The following is a 16,210-nucleotide window of genomic DNA, read 5'->3' as shown; positions in this document are numbered from 1 at the left end:
TGCCATTTGAATGTGAATCTGATCATTTTATTCTGAGCTCACGTTGACCACAGACTGAACCCAGAAGTACCTGGGGTGAAGGAACTTTATTCAAATATTAATGAGACCAGAGCTCACACACGCACGTTTAACTGCGCTCGCAACAAACAGACAGACACACACGCACACGCACACGCACACACACACACACACTGACATTCGTGCACTCCCAAGTGCAAAGGCACACATTCGTGCTCCCACATGCACATACACTCCTTCTGTGTGTGTGTGTGTGTGTGTGTGTGTGTGTGTGTGTGTGTGTGTGTGTGTGTGTGTGTGTGTGTGTGTGTGTGTGTGATGGAGAGGGAGAGGGAGGGAAAGAGGTCACTATGACAAATGTGTGCTGTGCTCTGATGGGTCTGTCATCTCCTACCATTCTCTGTAGAATAAGGGAGAGCTAAAAAGGGCCTGTCAACTCCAAACAGGCCCCAACGTAGGACAAACTGTGACCCATATTCTTAGGATGGCCATTACGGCAACACACAGTATGCACACGGCTATTCAAACCACTTAAAGCCATTTTAGACTTCATGGTCGTTGTCACGTTGCAAGTGGCTTATATATGATCTACCCCAGTGGTTCTCAAACCTTTTTATGTCAAGGACCCCCACATTGACACTCATTAGCCCGCAGACCACCATTTGAAAAGATATACCAGGGACTCCCATAACAGAAGATTTTTACGGCTCTAGCTTCCAGTGATTCTCAACCATTTTAATTAACATGCATTAGGCTACAGACCCCCATTTAATGTCATTTCTTCTCTGGGACCCCAATTCATATTGTACAATCAATGTTAATTTAACTCTGAGAGTGTACAAATGGAAACAAATGGACCTGTTAGGGACGCATAAGGTTCCATTTGGTTCCTATTCCTAACTATCTATAATTTATCTGGGGATCGCCTGGAAGTTGGAACTCCCTCAAGGACCCCTGGGGGTCCCCGGGCCCGGACCCCACATTGAGAACCACTGATCTACTATTGTTAGTTTTATACTATAAGACAGACAAATGAATGGGTAGATCACTATTGCCCCATTTATTGAGCCATGAATTTTGTTCAATCTACATATTTATCCAGTTCATTCCCCGATCCCTACACGCTGAGCACGGGATTCAAACCGGCAACAGACCGGTTACGGCAATGCAGCGCGTGTGAAAGCACGTGTGGGTTTTTACGGGTATTGGTGCAGAGGAGGGACAGTATGTATGAGTAATGTGTGCTGTACTGTGACTGCTCTCTGCACTCCTCTGACCCCTCTGTTAAAACCACACCAGGACTGCAGAGGCAGAGAGGGAGGCAGGCAGAGAGGGAGGGAGGGAGGGAGATATGAGAGAGAGATGGGTGTCGCTCTCCATTCCGACATGTCGCCACTCAGAAATTGACTTCTTATTGTCGGAGTGGCGACACTTCCAGTTTAGGTTAGGGTTAGATAGTGTCGGAATGGAGACATGTCGGAAAGGAGACATGTCGGAGTGGCGGGGTGTAACCGGTCCGAGAGAGATACTGTAGATCAGGGGTCTTCAACGTTTTCAGGCCAAGGACCCCTTAGCTGAGAGAGAGATGAAGCAGGGACCCCCACTATGTATTGTATAAAGTTGTGTTGCATATCAAAAATGTTAGATTTCTTAGACAGCTTAGACTAGACTTGTTTAACAGCACTATTGTTGGACTAATGTGTATGTTTAGACATTGAACCGCCAATACTCTTTTTTCCCTCTATACCAAACCTCTTTGCCAAGAAAAGCAGATCTACAAGCTCACAACGCCTCGCACTGAGGCGTTGTGAGCTTGTAGATCGGCTATTTTTGGCTAATGTTCCACACAGAATAGTGATACTAGGGTTCAAGTGGTTTGTGTAAAAAAATCAAACCCAAGTTTGAAGTGAGCGGTGGTGTGTGTGTGTGTGTGTGTGTGTGTGTGTGTGTGTGCGTGTGCGTGTGCACGTGCGTGCGTGCGTGCGTGCGCGTGTGTGTTGCTCACCCAGGTGTGTGTGTGTGTGTGTGTGTGTGTGTGTGTGTGTGTGTGTGTGTGTGTGTGTGTGTGTGTGTGTGTGTGTGTGTGTTGCACCCGTGTGTGTGAGAGTGTGAGCCATACTTGCTCACTCAGGCCAACACTGCTATTGCAGTTGATGCTCAGGGCAGACTAGACTCAACAGCACCTCTCTGGTCACACACGGTACTCAGGCTACATACACCAGAGGCTACATACAGACAGACAGACAGACAGACACACACACACGGATACACACACGGCCACGCTATGGAGACGGTGTGACCACCGCTCAAAAATAAAGTTCCTATCACACAAAGATTTGGAGGGCCCCCTAGGGGTCCCGGACCCCCTGTTGAAGACCCTTGAAGTAGATAGATAGATATAGCAATCGACTGATCGAAACCGGCGGTTATCGGTCATGATATTCATAATTGTTATTATTTTTGTATTAATATGGAAATCTCAGTTTTGACTGACCGAAACGGATGTTTCCTTTCTTTCGCAGAGCACACGTACCACTGGAGATCGGCGCAATCTCTCGGTTACACACCACTGCATGGAGAAGTATAGCCCCCGCAACGTTGCATGGAGACTTTTTCAAGTTGATAAATATTGTTAAATGCATTTTTATGTTTTTCTGTAGATTTTGACACATTCTTTTTTGAGCGGTGGTCACAACGCTCCTATACGTGGCCGTGTGTGTGGGTCTGTCTGTCTGTCTGTATGCGTGTCTGTCTGTATGTAGCCTGTATGTAGTACCTTTTGTGACCACACATGTTAAGGGAGGGGCGCTGTTGTTCAGGCCAGGCCAGACACACACACACACACACACACACACACACACACACACACACACACACACAATATATATATATATATTTGTTTTGCTGTTGCGCAGCCTCCACGACCACCGCTCAGTTCACACGGGTGTGATTTTTTATATATATCGGCTCTTTGATCACTAATCATAATTGTATTGGACATGAAGAAGCCATATCAGTCGATCTCTAAGATAGACAGACAGACAGAAAGAAGGACAAAGAAATAGACTGGAGCTCATGCTACAAAAGGTCACACAGTAGGTTAAAATTGTTGTGGATATAACGACAGAGGCTGTAGTAGAACGGTACTGTACTGTAGCTGCTCCACAGTATGAAGTCAGAGGCTTTGGACAGGTAGGTACTGTACTGTACAAGACACTGCTGCTCCAAGTTATAGAGACAGATGCTGCAGACAGCTGGTGAGATGCAGGTCTCCGTGACACTTTGACTAAATACAAACAAGGCTTGTAGTACATTAGGTCACAGCATACAGCAGCACATACCAGTGCAGGGAGTCACAGCTTTGACTGACACCCAGCCTCCGCCTACGATATACCTCCAGGTGAAGGCGGCACGCAGTAGAATCTTAGTTGAGCATTCGTTTAACTCTTAGATCAGTGGTTCTCAAACTTTGACATCTGAGGGTCTCCCCTTAACTTTGACAGTGTACAAATGGATCGTAGCGGGTATATTTGGTTCCATTTGTACGTCACAGTTACAGACTTGTAAGGGTCAATTTAGACCCCCATAAAGGAACCTAGAGTCCCTGAAATCCACTTTGAGAACCACTGTCTTAGATTGTACAAAGACAAAAATTTAACAAAATGGACCAGTCGCCCAAGCGCTATTTTATTTTAGATAATCACAATTATTTGAGATAATCAAAATTATTTAGCAATTTGCATAATCCATTATTCATTATGTTCCAATGTTTAATGGCAAAAAAAACAAATTTACACACAATTAAAACGCTAATCACAATTATTTGTCTGACAATTAATCGTCAACTTATTTTTTAAAATCGTGACTGCCCTATACCCGAGAATCTCTACAGTGTGTAGAGTGTGTATACTTTAGAGAGAACACAGTTTATAGTACAGAGGTTCACAGTATGGTACACAGGGTCAGGGGTTCAACTGCAACTAAACAAGAAAGGTGTCATTGTCATGGTGTCCTCCCCCTGGCTCTATAGGCTGGAAACACAATGTCACAAGTTCAATTCCTGCTGCAGCCAAAACTACTGGTGGAAATGGTGCTGCACATGCACAAAAAAAAGATCAGATCTCCAAGCTCACAATGCGTGTTCGTGACCTTGTAGATCGGCTATTTCTGGTCCGGAATAATACAAAACAACACCTAGTGTGAAGTGAGCTATTTGTGAGCCAGATGTAGGCCAAGTGAGCAAGATGTAGGCCACGCTTCAGAGCCTGGACCGGAGATTCTTTGGGAACCGGACAAAGCCAGAAGTTGGAGCTTAGCTCCTTCCAGGAGCACCGCTCAAAAATGTATTGATCCTGTGGGGGAATTTCAGTCGCCCAGAGGAAGCACATCAGTAAAGAGTTACAGGTAGAGAGTACTGTAAGTAAAGTACTGTCGTATACAGCAAGAAAACAATATGAAGCACTGTCAATACAGAACAACAGTATACATACAGTAGTATCTTAATACCTGTATACAACTATCCTGCACTATGCAGAAAAACTACGACAAGGTTACAGTGTCCTCACTGTATCGTACCACCAACCGCATGCAACTAACCGCACGCAACCAAGTATAACACAGGCTTATGTGTGTCCTAATAAAAGGCCAAGTGAAGAAATATAGGGTCGTGTGATGAAACAAGGGGGCGTGATTCTTCATGATACTGTTTATACCTACGCTATTTGAAAATATTTTGTACTTTTACTTTTGGTACTTTAAGTATAGTTTGATGCCAATACTTTCATACTTTTACTCAAGTACATTTTGAATTCTGGACTTGCGTTTTGGAAATCCGAAATCCAAAAGCCAGGGAGAGAGAGAGGAAAGAGAGAGAGAGCAATGGACTGTGAAAATCGAAAAAAATCAACCCTAGTCCAAAAATAAATACGAAACGGGCGGCAGTGTGCAAACGTGATTGACATAACGTGAGGTTGATTTTTTTTTACGCGCTCCGAAATTCACTCCGATATTCGGCCCGAAAAACGCAGCAGTGTGCAAAGACCTTTACTTGAAACACAGTATTTCTATACTGCAGTATTGATACCTTTACTTGAGTAAAATAATGTAGTACTCTTTCCACCACTTCTTGACACTGTGTGCAACAAAATACAGCACGGGACTAAAATGGTGAGTTGAGTGTTCTTACTGTAATACCTCAGATTCCTAAATTTAGATCATGCAACTACTGTAGGGCTGAGGTCGAATGTATCAATTTAAAATAGAAATGGTGCTGCTTGCTTCTTCTTTCTGCCAGATGACATTCACCGCGCATTCACCCTCATTTTATTCCCTAATGGCTCGGATTATATGACAAAAGGATTTAAAAGTTGGCGTTATGGAGAAAGCCAACTTTATGAACTGACTGAGAGAGTGAAGTGCAGCCCATGGTTGCATCGTACAACACATACAGTAGCTTAGAGCAGTGGTTCTCAACCTGAGGGTCAGGACACGCAGGGGGTCCCCAGATAACAATGAAGGGACAATTTAACGACTTTTAATATCTCATTACTGCATCAAAAGCAAACTATAATAAAAAAAATGGTCAAACATTGGCCAAATTGTCAAATAATACCAGTATAATAAAGAGGGGCCATTTAAAAAACATAGTAGACCTACATGCTCACAAAGCCTTGGGCTTGTAGATCTGCTATTTTCACAATATTCATCTGTGGAACCGAGTCAAACATAATTGAATATCTCAACTCCTACATTCCAAGTGCTTATCAGGGTGGGGGGTCAACAGTTCAAATATGATCATTTTGGGGGTCACAGCCTGCCTGAAAATATTGAGAACCACTGGCTTAGAGAGCAGGGGTTTCCCGCAGGTGGCGACCCGCAAGTCAGTCACAGCAGGGTGCCAAGTGGGCCACGGGAGGATGGCCATACTGCCATAAAAAGACGTACCGTATGTACGGAATTACATGCATGCGTTTTCAGAGAGTATCGTATATGCTCGACACAATTTAAATGGAAGCTGTGATTAACTTCTTAATTGAAACACAAATTGTATTCACTCTCTGTGACGAAAGATATTGACGGTACCTTGCCATTCTGAATGTCATCATTTGCATGTAGGGTTACAATCTTTTAATTAACTGAACGTAACATTTAAATAGTCATTTTTTTTTTTTTAGCCCTGTCTGTTGCATCATTTGGTCATTTGTATATTAAAAAGAGAAGAATCAGAATCAGATTTATTGTCACATCACAGGTTTACAGACTGAAGTAAAGAAGTGGGTGAAATTTGTTTTCGTGCATAGTTCCCATCGTATATCGTTATTTCCATAGAAGAAAGAAAGGTAAGAGGGGCGGGGGGGGGGGGGGGACAAGGGGGGAAAGGTGATCAAGCAAGAAAAAATAAATGCTGAGTATGTTGATTAAAAATATACACAGATAAATATTTATCTCTCTTTTTACAAACGGTAATGAGAATAATATTCTTAGTAATTTGGTGGGTCCTGGGCCAAAGGTACCTCCATCTGTGTGAGTCACAGCATGAATACGTTTGGTTTTAGAGGTTAGACAAGGCCGGTTTGAATCCCTAAACTGACTGGGGTAAAAGCACATGGGAACATGCTGTTGTCTCAACAACCACACCTGTCAACGCGCCCTTGAGCAGCGCTCCTTACTGCCACACAGTAACAACCATAGAGGACTCTCTGGTTATGCTGGGAGACTCCCACATCAATGTGTACTGTACAACTGTAGGGGAGGAATGTGATGCAAGTGTCTTCGCACTTAAACCACTTCAAGAAAAAACGAAAGACATTCAATCTGTCTTCGCCTTTGCGCACGTGCGTGTGTGTGTGTGTGTGTGTGTGTGTGTGTGTGTGTGTGTGTGTGTGTGTGTGTGTGTGTGTGTGTGTGTGTGCGTGCGTGCGTGTGTGTACGCGCATGAGAGGCACTAGAGAAATGCAGAGATTTTATATGTTCTGCTGCCCTTGATGACTGAAGTATATGTGTCCCAGCACCCCCAGCAGCTAGTCATCTCGGGGACTGTCATTATTCCCTGTAGCCAAAATGATTTTTTTTTTTTTTTTTGCTCTTTTTTTTTTATGCCACAACAGCATCTCATAATATCTAGGCTACATTTCACTTAAACGCCAGAGCTTAACTCTGCATGTAAATAAGACTTTTTTAAATTAATGTGAGAGATCGGTACATAATTCTGTTAGTCCTCCCAGTTTATATTAGCTAAAATGCTAACTAGCCAGCCTTTGTTAGCCGTTTGTAGCCAAATGCGGTAATATCGGGACTCCATTACTTAGCGAAGCAACCCACAGTATTTATCCCATTAATTTAATGCCACGTGTGTTCCAAATGAACAATTATTAACCACGTAATGTATGATTTTGTGTATTATTATTTATTATTCTTCCGCCGTTCTTGACTTCCGCTGTTTCTTCTTCTACGCTGGTGAAATGATCCTGGAGCGGCCTGGAGACGTCTGTGACGTATGCTCCGGTGCGGAAGCTTCCTTTGTCACTGAGTTAGCTTAGCATTGAATAGATCAGTGTCGTCCTAAACTATCTAATTCTAACGTTCAGGGTGTTTGTTTTTTTGGACAATAAATTGACAGCCAAGAAAACATGGATGGAATGCAATCGTTCACTCGCCGTCGGAAAGTTGACTTTAGAGTAGACTATTCTGGTTGACTGGCTATGAGTGGCTAACGGCTAACGCTAGCTAGCGTTAGCTAGCGCTAGCTGCAGCGCTAGCTGCAGGCTATAAACAAATAAAACGTGACCCAACTCTATTGTTGCTCTCTTCTACAAGCTCACAACGCGAGGCGGTTAAGCCTGTAGATTGTGTTTTATTATCAGGTCAAATAATCCTTCTGGCTGAAGTCACACAAACACTGATTATGCTACATTTAGCACAGTTAGCCCTGTTGCACACGTAATAGGTTCACTTCAACCTCGTGTTGAGCAGTTAATCCTATTTGCTACGTACGTCTACAAAAACCTTCATATTTCAAAGATAACGTGCTTACTGAAGTCTCACAGATGTCACAGTATGGTACGCTCAAGCAGAATTACCCGTATCTTTCGTATTGTTTAATAAACTGCATTTTAATCCGATCAGATGCCATTTTCTGTTGTTTTTCAGCCATGCGACCCCATCGGTTGCGAGGTGTACTGCACTTAGATACATTAATACCTTTTTAAGGAAACGACGACCGATCGGATTAAAATGCTCCTCATTAAATAATACGATCATTACGGGACATTCTGCTGGAGCGTACCCTATGGTGACATCTGTGAGCCTTCACTAAGCAATTTATCTTTGTAATCTGACCGTTTGTGTAGACGTATGTAGCAAATTGGTTAAACTGCTTCACGGTTGGCGCACTGTAGCGTCTTTACATTTAGCCCAATAATGCTTGAGATGCTGTTGTGGCATTATCTTTTTAGAGAGCAATAACTAAAGTTTAAAACATACATAAACCACTTTAGCCCTATGTTATACCAAGGCTATTTGAAAATAGACGATCTACAAGCTCACAACGCATTGCGGTGCGACGCGTTGTGAGCTTGTAGATCTGCTATTTTCAAACATTTTGTACTTTTACTTTTGGTACTTTAAGTACATTTGGATACCAATACTTTTGTACTTTTACTCAAGTACATTTTTTATTCTGGACTTTTACTTGTAACAGAGTGATTCTACATTGCAGAATTGATACTTTACTTTATTATAAAATGTTGGTACTTTTTCCACCACTGTGTAAACGTTTGTGTTCTCATGCCAATAAAGCTTCTTTGAATTGAAGATTGAATTGAAGATTGCTCCCCATGTGGCGGAGTCAGGTCATTGCAGGTTAGAAATTTATTTAAAACTTGAATATCTCAAAAGTACTATTTCAGCATGGCATCATTCTATAAGCCATATCTTCAAAACTGTTGGGTCAATCTCCACAACCAATATATCATTTTGTAGCTATGATCCCCAGCTTTCAAATGAAATGAAAAAATGAAAATGAAAAAAATTGCAATGACTGGCTCCTGGGGAGATTGGGACACATATTTTGACGACCGGCGCTTTATTGTCCTGATCAGCCTATTTCACAGAGAGAACATTGCAGTCCTAAATTCTAATATGTTCTATTTTCACTCTGTCATGAAAATAAATAGGCTGCAACTATGCAATTAACAGAAAAGGTCCAATTGCAATGCTTTTTTTACTAGAATATAATGACATCTATTACATGGTGATTGGTGATAGGGGTGCATTTACTTGTTTGTGAGTGAATTTCAGGGCCATTTCTCCTTTTACACGAGGGAGTCAATGGAGAGCAATAAGAGGGATAAAAGGCAGAATGACACATGCACTTAACCCTGTCTCTGACAGCCAGATGCCCCGCTCCTCACTTCACATCACCTTTTTTCAGCAGTATGCCAGCATACAGCACAAGCTGTTGTCAAGGGGAAGAGGGGGGGGGGTTAATTTAGGAGACTAAATAAATGAATAGAATAAAAACCCAGAGTGTATTTGCATTACACTCCTTTCCTCTTAATCAAGACTTAAGCCCAGTTCATACGACCCAGTATACGATGGTGTTGTTTGCCGACAATAACCAATATCCAAGCAAACAACAGCGACGCGTCGCATTGCCACCGTCATGCGACGAGAGTATACAAATTAGGCTGTATCTATCATCCCGTGTTTTTGCATTTTGCATTCAGCTGCTGTGGCTTGTCCAGGTGATTTCAAGAGCAAGTGCAACAGCAGAATAAGCTTTGATTTATCTCTCACACCGGCATTACAGAGAACTACAGTACTGGTGATAGCTGCAAAGGTCAGAGCCACTGACAATATTTCCTAGAAGAAAACGAGGCCTGGATGTATTTATTACTATGTATTTATTTTACGAATCAAATGTGTGTGAAACTAGGCAGGAGACGTGAGGTTTCGTACACTGACAGCATTTTGGACATTCACCTAAGAAACACTAAATTGCCTTGGGAGAGGCCATCTGATTCAGTGGTGAAAGGGATATGAGACCCTGCTTTAGAGAGATCACAAGATGAGAGATACAATCTAATGCAGTGTTCAAAGTGGGCAGTGTCTCAAGTGTATATTAGTGGTTGATTGCCCTTGACACTGGCTTTTACTCTCTCTCTCTCACACTCACTCTTGCTTTATCACACTCTCTTGGTCCTCTTTCTCTCTCTATCTCTCTCTCGCGCGCGCGCACGCACGCACGCACGCACATACGCACACACATGCCAACAATACACTACACTCACCTAGAGGCACAGCATAGAGTGTGCGCATGTTTGTGTGATTTAACTGTCATGTATTTTTTATGTATCGGTTCAAATTCATATAGCCTGACATAAATCTCCTGACAGAGTGCCATTGAGCACAGCAAAAGAAAAAAGAAAAAGAAAAAAGAAACCTAGTGCAGGATCCATTTCCACTGGACATAAATAATACAACGAAGGAAAGGTGGCTCCTATTTCAGCAATAAACGCAATAAATGTGAACGGTGTAAGCGGCCGTGATAAAAGCCTTTAAAAGGCTTTAGGGGCAAGTTGACAGGTCACATACCGCAACCACCACATTGTGTGTGTGTGTGTGTGTGTGTGTGTGTGTGTGTGTGTGTGTGCGTGTGTGAGAAACAAATAGCCAGCACGCGAGTGATTCAGAGACTTGACAGCATGCAGGGGTGTCGCACCGAATTCTCTGCCCTGGGTACTTTAACTATTGAAAAAATAGCAGATATACAAGCTCACAGCGCTGCGAGCTTGTAGATCTGCTATTTTTGAAACATCGTGAACATTTGTGCAAGTTATTTATTTCAAATCCTTCGAAGGTTTTTTGAAAAACCTAAGTTTCTACGTCAGTGGTGCTCAAACTGTTTCATGTGAAGGACACCCAAAAATGATATGTATTTGGCCACGGACCCGCATCTCAAAATATTTTGTTCCAGGGTCCCCCCAGAAGCAAAGTTTGAGTTACAAATGTTCGCTTAAAAAATACATATTTTCAAAGATTTGTGCACATTTTCATGACTTTTCAAAAACAGCAGATCTACAAGCTCGCAGCACGGCACTCGTCTCGGTGCCGTGCTGTGAGCTTGTATATCTGCTATTTTTCAATAGCTAAAGCCTAAAATAATTCCAGGCCCCTGCCCCTCCGCCTTGGGCCCTAGTAACCCAGTCCCCCCCCCCCTTGTGACGCCCCTGACATCATGACTGGTGGGGCTGATCCAGCGCATCCATATCATGGGATTAAGGAGCCCCGACACGACGTGGACACAATGGGACAAAATATGACACACAAGTCGGTCAATTGAAAATGGGGAAATGTGATTACAAACCAGAACCAATGATATGAAGGAGATAACCATCACACATTTGACACACTTTCCCCCAAAAAGCAGCCTGTGCAGTGTGTGCACTGACTGCAGATTTCACCCAGCAGGGAGCCTCATCATGATCCCTGCCAAATACCAACATGTCTCAAACGTTTAACGTTAAAACGTGTAAATGATGTTGACGTGATATGTGACACAAAATCACGCGTCATATAAATATGATAAAAGAAAATAGAACAAAATGTGCGATTGTGTAAAAAACTGAACCAAAACAAAAAACAAAGTTTGATTACCGGTATATTATAACACTGTCTACATCTACAAATATTTGAATTCATATTAATAAAATACAGTAGGTTAGGCTATTTATTTTTTTCACACCAAAACACACCATGATGGCATGGCAGTGCAGCCATGCAGTTTGCCTAGTCTCACCGGTTCCGCATGCATGCACACACACGCACACGCACACACACAACCAGTTTCTAAAAAGACCCATTAAAAATGTTTCTAGTTCTGATTAAAACAAACAAACAAACGCATACACTCAAACCAAAAGAAAAAGTGACCACTCCAGTCAGCTCAATTTCGACACTTTTCTCTGTTACAAGGCAAGCATTCTTTCTACAAAGTATTAATCGTTTTGGTCCGAGCGAAAATATCGTAGAACAGATCTACAAGCTATAATGCTTGATGATCGCTTTCTGTAGATTTCTTTTTTTTTCCGCGACACCGCCGTACCGCGGAGCCGTATAGCTCAGCCCTTTACCGTTGAAGGCGGCGTGCCGTCACCTCAGATGACCCAGCAAGCAGCAGCCAGACTGGCTGCTAGCATAGCCCCGCTTGAACCACCACAACACACACACACACACACACACATGCAGTCACACACACACACACACACACACACACACACACACCAACTATAAACACACAGCGAACTGTCTGCTCTGGCTCTGCCTGCTGCTGCCTGCTACGCTGTCTGTCAAGCCGAAGGGCTGACATTTATTTATGTTAAAGCATGCCAATAATTATTAATGGTTCTAATAATAAACGCCAAGTCCGGGACGCAAGCAGGCATTTCCCGACATCATGAAAAAGCATAAACATCCAGAGAGAGAGAGAGAGGGAGGGAGGGGGAGAGAGAGAGACGGGCAGCAGCCACGTTTTCGTGTAGGGAGAGAGAGAGGGAGAGAGAGAGAGAGAGAGAAAGGCTAATAGATGCACTGTCTTTTTTAGCTTTAGCAGAAAGGGCTATACATACAACTACCCATCATTATTAGCACGGCGGCTGGCTAACCCAGGCTAATGTTAGCTCCAGCCCTAATATACATTTATCATGTGGCAACAACAGCACTGCTTTCGCCGGAGGAACGGGAGGAAAAGTTGCCCCCCCTCCTTCCCCCAAAAAAGGAGCCGCCGAGCCGTTTGACATTCACTTGTGTCTGACAGACGACCCGCCACAGAGGGAGAAAACATAATAAATGGGAAAAGATCACTTTCTTCTGCTTGCTGCTGCTGATTCTTCTTCAAGTCTGATGATCTCCAATAAGTAAACTGTTAATAGTTTTTTTTTTTTTTTTTTTTTACGTGCAAGATTTTACTTCTAGACTAGAAGATAACAAGGTGATTCCCATACTGATGGATGGACGTCGCTATACTAGCAGCTCAGAGCTGCCTTGCCTGCCTTGCACTGCCTTGCCTCAGACAGACAGTACAGTGCCTTGGCTGGCTTGGCTCGGCTGGGCTGGACAGCACACAGAGAGAGCAAGAGAGCAGCGGCTAGTCTGTGCCTGCCTCCTCCTAGGCTGCACAGCACAACAATCGCTATTAAACTTCACTTTTTCCCTGCGGTTAGTTCCGAGTCAAAAAATAGGAAGTTCCATACGTTGTCCTTACCTGTGTTGTGCTGCTGTGCGATCGCGCCCGTGTGCGGCAGCCAGGCTATAGAAGTTATGCTTATATTATTCCCAGATCATAAGTACAGTGGTAGTGTGGTTTGGTGGTGGGTTGCGAGGCGCATATAGCTAGCGCTCGGGTACAGTAAAGATTCTAGCATAGCTAACCTAAAGACAACAGTAGAAAAAAAGAAAACAGCCTCCTCGTTGCTCATAGGGGGGATCTACGACAAAAACCACATGATCTTTTACGTCAGCATATATTTGCATAGGATGCCAATTTTTGTTTCCATGTCCAGGTGACTGAGGATGTACAGAAAAGTTTAACGACGCGGTCACACATCACATCATGTATGTGGCGCGCACTGGCTCCGCACATGGGAGGGTAGGGAGAAGTGCAGGCATGTTGCACTGCACACGCATGCATGCATGGCACGCATCATCATGTCCATCTGTGGCTCAATGTACAGTAATCTATTCTAATCTTTCTTTCATCATATGCTGCATGGTAATGATAATGGATAATGGTTAACATGTACAAATAGCCTAACTTATATGGCATGATATTATCTAAATGCTACCAATTACATTTTTTATTGATCATCATTATAACATTGAGTAATCTTGGACTTTGAATGCCATACCAACACATACAAGTGCACTCTATATTGTTTATGATAACTTATATGTATGCGAGGTTATTTCAACTTTGCCTCGTGGAATTAAGCTCAAAACATAACTAGTGAAATTGCTGAAATATATGAAAAGTATACATGACGTGGTGATGAAAGAATTGCATTGATTATAATAGAACACACACAAGCCTGTTCATTGTCTTGTAACACCTGTTTGCACTCGACGTCGATTGCAGAACTTTCTTGCTTTAGTCCATCACATTCACAATGTGAGCAACTCTTCCATAATGAAAACAAATCGTATATGTTTTTATATAGGACGTTTTTGAGAGCAAATATGTTTTTGCTGCATTTTTGGCAGTGGTCTATATGTCATCACGCTGGAGTATTTTTCGGTGAATTAAATATTTGGAACTAATCAAATTGAATCTAATGTAATAATAAGTAGAAGAAACCCCCACGAGTCACTCCAAAACAATTGTTGACTTATGCTGACACCTACTGGGTGATGTCAGAACTGCAATAGCGTTACACCAATGCATTTGGAAATAGTGCTTCATGTGTAGTTGATTTGTGATTCATTTGAGCGCAATTTACTGTATGTGTTTTAATTACTACTCAGCCTTTCCTCTCTAGTCAATTGCATATTTGTAAATGGGACATACCAAAGAAAAAAATAGATGATTTGAAGATGTGTAATGTAATATAGGCTAAGGAAACACAACTCTTTAAATGGCAATTTTTAAATTACCATTTTTCGAACAAACTAAAATAAATATATGTTTACACATTTCCTGCTATAGATCTGTTAAGATAGTCTCCAATTATTATTATCCATTCTGTACATTCATCCATATACGCCTAGTGTTTATAGACTGTTAATAGACCATGAATATTACTGTGTATATACATCATCTATACTGACTCATTATAGAATAGATTATTTCATATATTCAGTGGCAATGGATACACTGTATGATGCATTGATTTATGTAATCACTGCACATTTATATGTATTAGTATATTGTATCTTGATGTTCACTCCTTCACTCGTGCAGAGACCTAGTGATATCTAGGGCCAGCAGTTCAGTATTGTATTGTATGTTATCTTTATTTGTATGATTATTTGTAATGGTTCTTAACACAGTTATAGTATAATAGTTATACCTCTCCTGTTTAATTTTCACTGCTGTTGCATATCATATCATATTATATCTTATCTTATCTTATACCTCCAGGAAGGTGTGAAATCATTTTGACTGACAGACCTTCTGAAATGTTTCTACAGATGGCTGTCATCATTTTCATTTGGTTTGCAGGACTGGCACTGTGTGGCAGTCAGGATTCATGCATGCTCTGAAAGTTATTCTTCCAATTATTCAATAACTGTCTGTCTGTCCTGTTAGAATACAAGAACGGTCGCCCCCCCCAAAACACGCTCAGAGGCTCAGACCTCAGAATGGTCAGACCCACGTATGTCTGGTCACTAAAGTCCTCTCGCCCCAGTCAAATCCGTCAGACCCGCAAGCACAGCGACCTTGAAGCGGTCGGCGCCACAATATTCCTTGGAACAGTCAGACCCACTAGGTTTTTCTGGCCACCAGAACCTACTTATCGGGGGTACCGCCGTTGAGGGCGAGAGTTCAGATCAAAGAATTGGGGCGAGCGTTCCGCTTACGTCCTGTTATAGTACATTTGAAAACAAATTCACAAGAAATTTTATATTTTGGAACTATTAAAGTAACCATTCTCTTTGCTTCCATTTACAAAGGAAGACATTATCACTGACATCAGTTAGGCACTCCCAAAGCCTACTCCCCAGTGCTTCTTCATTGACTGTTCAATTACCTAATGTTGCCAGGCAAAAATAAGAACTCTAACCAATAGGCAGAGTTTTGGCTAATATTGCTTAGCAACAGATATTAATTCCAAGGAATGAAAAATGAACCAGGGAGGAACTAAAGTGGTCACAGATATCATGAATCCAGACTCATCTTGTGTCGTTATCTCTAAAAACAATGAGGTCAAAGAATTCCTTAACAGTGTAACACTTGTCAGAGAGGCATTCATAACCTGAAGATCCAAGCCTCTGTCCAGTCCATGACTCAAGCTATCATTCTCATTGTTAGTTCTGATTATCATACAATGGTTTTTTTTCCCACTATCCACTTCCTTTGGTAATCTATTTTCTTTATTGAGACAGAATGCGAGTGAGGTAGACAAAGACGAAGGCGGGACAGGAGAGAGTTCAAGGGCTATGGGTGGTAAAACTCTGTCAACACACATGTAACATTTAA

The 16,210-nt window shown here is 42.2% G+C and overlaps 1 protein-coding gene across 2 annotated transcripts in view; it reads right to left on the bottom strand.

The window, feature by feature from the left end:
* zhx2b (zinc fingers and homeoboxes 2b) overlaps positions 1-13,408 on the bottom strand; it is a 183,759-nt gene extending 170,351 nt beyond the window's left edge. For both annotated transcript variants that reach the window (XR_013962401.1, XM_080734788.1), the window contains exon 1: positions 13,280-13,408. The gene's annotated coding sequence lies outside the window, so the exon portion shown is untranslated. The remainder of the gene's footprint in view (positions 1-13,279) is intronic.
* Between the last annotated feature and the right edge of the window lie 2,802 nt (positions 13,409-16,210).

Source organism: Nannobrachium achirus (assembly GCF_963921795.1).
Source record: "Nannobrachium achirus genome assembly, chromosome: 10".
Taxonomy (NCBI): Eukaryota; Metazoa; Chordata; class Actinopteri; order Myctophiformes; family Myctophidae; genus Nannobrachium; species Nannobrachium achirus.
This window is presented reverse-complemented; position numbering and strand designations above follow the sequence as displayed.